The 4421-nt window shown below is 43.2% G+C and overlaps 1 pseudogene; it reads right to left on the minus strand.

Moving 5' to 3' along the window:
• Positions 1-219: 219 nt before the first annotated feature.
• On the minus strand, positions 220-1785 carry LOC137946436 (zinc finger CCCH domain-containing protein 24-like; annotated as a pseudogene).
• Between the last annotated feature and the right edge of the window lie 2636 nt (positions 1786-4421).

A 4421-nucleotide genomic window follows, 5' to 3' on the forward strand; every position in this document is an offset into this window, starting at 1 on the left:
CCTCAAGGTCGAAGGTAGGGATGCATGCCAAATGTCGCCACATCTCCCCAAGTAGCATCTTTGCCCTCCATCAGTCCTGAACTGGTGAAAAACTGCCCCTTACAACGACCCCCCATTGGCAAGGTTGCACTGCCCACACTTTTCCAACATGGCAGCAACAACATCATGACCAGCCCTCTGGGATTAAGATGACTCAACAGCACACATTATATATCTCCTCTATTTTTTCACTCTCTTCCTGTAGGGTGCATCTAGATATTCTTTGAGTAGAGAACTCATTACATCTTCTGCCTTGGCACTGATGAACTTGCAGTTTTTTATGCCATTGATCGTTGCATTCCTTTGAGCATCTAACACTTCTGATGTGATCAATTCAATGCCAACTACCATGCCAACACGATGTGCCAATGGTTCCAGTACCGCAACACATCAAAAAACAATGTACTAAGATCAGCCCAGTCACCAGCTAGAGAGTACAACTTCTCTGCAGCCGGAGTGTTAACTTGAAAAAATATTGTAGGCGATGTAGAAAAGCATAAATGACTGATGGAATCATGAATTCTTGCTGCAACGGGGCTTGTAGGACCTCATTGCTCAAACTTCTTTCCACCTTTGGTATTGGCAGAGGGTTCAGTGGGCAATCAACTTCTGCTGCATTTTATATGCCCTGGTGGTCCTGAACTATCAGTGCTATTAAGGGCAGTGGGGGAGAACATGCAGATGCTCCTTCTTTCCACCTTTGGTATTGGCAGAGGGTTCAGTGGGCAATCAACTTGTGCTGCATTTTATATGCCCTAGTGGTCCTGAACTATCAGTGCTATTAAGGGCAGTGGGGGAGAACATGCAGATGCTTCTTGAGCAAGGGATTGAGCCATTTTTATAATTTCATTTTCAACCACTTCATTGTCAACCCCTGACAAACAAACCTGAACAATAAGCTTTACTTCTGTAGTGTGAGACTCAAGATCTCCATTCTCAAGACTTTGACCTGGACTCCTTCCTTCTCTAACTGTAAATTGACGCCAAAAGCCCACATTGTCAATTCTGTTCCAAACTGGTACGCTAGAAGACTGAAGGAACTGCTGAAATATCAAAGCATATTCACATGCAATCCTAGACACATTTGAGCAATTAATAGGTTCCTCAATAGCTGTCCTGCCCTCCCTAAAATTACCAAGAAAACCCCACAGTAGATTTACCATGACGGGAACAGCCAACTGAAAACTCACATGTGTTCCGATATCCATTCACCACAGGTGATTCCAGTATTCCCTCAAATTTGAAAGGAAGACCACATATTTCCCTAGACAAGAGAATCCATTCTGGAAGAGAATTACCATCTGGGCAAGCTTTGCGTGCATTTTGTGTAAGTCTTTTAAGAGTCTGAGATAAGGAGGTCTTCTTATGCTCCAGATGATCACTCTAAGGCGTGTCAGCAAGGGGAGTCAGCACCTCATGGGCACTTCTTGTCCTTATACCTGACTCATCAACCACATGATCTTCAACAGAAGAGATCCTTTCCGTACTTTGAATACATACTTGATCATTAGGAACATTGCTTGATTTGGCCTTCTTCTCAAATGATCTAGGGAGGACATTAGCAACTCTTATTTCTTTATTGTCTATAGATTTTTCCTTCAGCTCCTCAGAGGCCTTACTGGCTTGCTCTGTGGTTTCAAATGATACAAAACCCACAATCATTCCTTTCTTCTTTTTAGCTGTTTTATAGAGAATCTCATGCGCATCAAGGAAGTTCCCAACACTTGTCTTAGTTTTTCTGACCATTTTCACGTCTATCTTGTAGGCTACATCAAACCCAACTCTAAGTGGATCTCTACACAACTCCTGTGTTGCTGTTATGGTCCCGGATCTGACACAAGGATTCTTTGGGTGGATCTACAATTTGCCACGGATTATCGTACGGATAGTAAGGATTGAAGGAAGACATGGGGAACGAAAACGAACGATCAAGCCAAAGGGAAGCTTGAAACCCTAGAGCTCGTTGAGGAGAACTCTAAGTCTCTTTACATTAGATTTAACGTAATTCTTAATACTTCAATGCTTCCTTTTCTCATTACTCTTACCCCTTAAATAGGGTTCACCCTGTTAGGGTTTAATAAAATATTACAAAAATATCCCTATGAATAAAATATTCCAAAAATAACCCTATTAATAAATAATTCCAAAAATACCCATGTGACCTAAAACTGAAATAAAATAAAGTAAATTAAAGAAAACATTAAAATAATAATGTTATTGTGTGCATAACATTACAACCCCTTGGAAGATGAGCTTGTCCTCAAGCTCGGAAGTAGTGTCTGTATGCCGACATCTCCACCGGTGCCGAAGTAGCATCCGCGATAGCTATGACCCCCCCTCTATTTGCCACTTTTTTAAATTTTTTTGGCCCGGTCTGAGTTAACCTGGGTTGACTCGGTTCAGGAACCCCGGTCCGGTGTGCGACTCAGTGGACCGGGCCGATTAAATTTTCCTAAGTTAGGAAAATTTAATCGGGACTCGTCTTCTTCCTTCGGCAGGTCCCGAACTCTGCGGCCGGCTGATCCTTTCCTCACGGCACCGACGAAGGCCGGCGACGGAGGTCTCCTTCCTTTCTCCCAGCATCGACAGAGTCACCTAATTTTTCGGTGGCGAATCGCAGCCCGTTGGTGCTTCGCCACCTTCATAGTTTTCGAGATAGAGGACTCTCAGAAACTTGTGAATCGCCATTGCTCAGCCACCCGGAATCGAGATCCCTTGCGAAAAATTCTCTTACGGTATCTCCTGCTTCTCCGGTGGTGAAGAGCAGCCCGTTGGGGCTTCGCTTCACCGCTGGAAGAGTTGCCAAGGCAGAGGGCTCTCGAAATGTTGCCGACGGTTCTGCTGGAATGTCGTCGACGGTCTTCTTCTGAATTTTTGTCGATGGTCTTCTGCAGAAATGTCATTGACGATCTTCTGCCGGAATGTCGCTGACGGTTCTTCTGTTGGAATGTCGCCGAACAGGGCGGAATTGTCGCCGACGGAGTCTCATTCTGCTCCTACGGTGACTAGCAGCCCTTGGAGGCTTCGCCGATTGGAATTTTGCCGAGACAGACTCTCAGAAATATTTCCCTGTCAGAATGGCCGGGAAATTTTTCTCCTGCCATGCGGAATGGACTATGGCTGCATGCATAACAGTGGCTTGCCGTGAGCAGGGGAGGACTGATTTCTTTTGCTTTTCTGGGTTCACCTATGGAGACGAAATTTTGGATTTTTCCGGCCATAGGCCGTTCTGCCAGTCCGAGATAGAGATTTGAGGTTGTATGACCTGTTTTGCTGTAGCAACGAGTTCCTCCTTTGCATAACGTTCATTGGAAGCATCTAACCGTGCTCGTATTTCCTCCAATTCCTTACCCATAGCAATCCATCTTTCTTGGGATATAGAATAACTCATTGTATTCCCGCTCTGATACTAGTTGTTAAGGTCTCGGATCTGACACAAGGATTCTTTGGGTGGATCTGCAATCTGTCATGGATTACCGTACGGATAGTAAGGATTGAAGGAAGACATGGAGAACGAAAATGAAAGATCAAGCCAAAGGGAAGCTTGAAAACCCTAGAGCTCATTGAGGAGAACTCTAAGCCTCTTTACACTAGATTTAACCTAATTCTTAATACTTCAATACTTCTTTTTTCATTACTCTTACCCCTTAAATAGGGTCCACCCTGTTAGGGTTTAATAAAATATTATAAAAATATCCCTATGAATAAAATATTCCAAAAATATTCCTATTAATAAATAATTTCAAAAATACCCCTGTGACCTAAAACTGAAATAAAATAAAGTAAATTAATGAAAACACTAAAATAATAATGTCATTGCGTGCATAACAGTTGCCAACCCACAACATCCTCTTGTCTCCTCTCCACATCCATAGGTGAAGTTAATGTAGTGCCCCCAACTGTCCACTGTTCAACTAGAGGACTCACTTTTGCCACCGATGCAATTAAGCCAGTCTGTCCAAAATGAAGAAGGCTACCTTTGGCAACAAAAACTTGACTACCCGGTTTCATCTTTTGCTGATGTGCACCTTTCTTTACTGCAACAACATCATCAATTTTAAAATTTGCCAGCCTTACAATCTTCCTATGTCCTCCTGAAATCTCTTTGAGACTAAATTCTCCTTCAACTTTTGACGTTACCAAAACCAAAATGCCTTATGTTGGCCTGAAAGAAATCCATTTTATCACTCTCCCCATTCTCTTGCACCTCGGCCACCATATCAAAAAATTCCTGATGATCCTGAATTAGGAAATTGTACATACCTATCCCTCCCGATATGTCCCTCATGAAATCTTTGAAGCCAAATCGTCTATGACCACGAGAAGAAGCCTCCACACTACCCTCATTTTGCTGTTGACCAGTATCTCATGAGAGAGTGTGC

The sequence above is a fragment of the Aristolochia californica genome, unplaced genomic scaffold (assembly GCF_029961685.1).
Source record: "Aristolochia californica isolate CCGP_79_NKW_82.1479 unplaced genomic scaffold, dmAriCali1.0.hap1 SCAF_1, whole genome shotgun sequence".
NCBI classification, from domain to species: domain Eukaryota; kingdom Viridiplantae; phylum Streptophyta; class Magnoliopsida; order Piperales; family Aristolochiaceae; genus Aristolochia; species Aristolochia californica.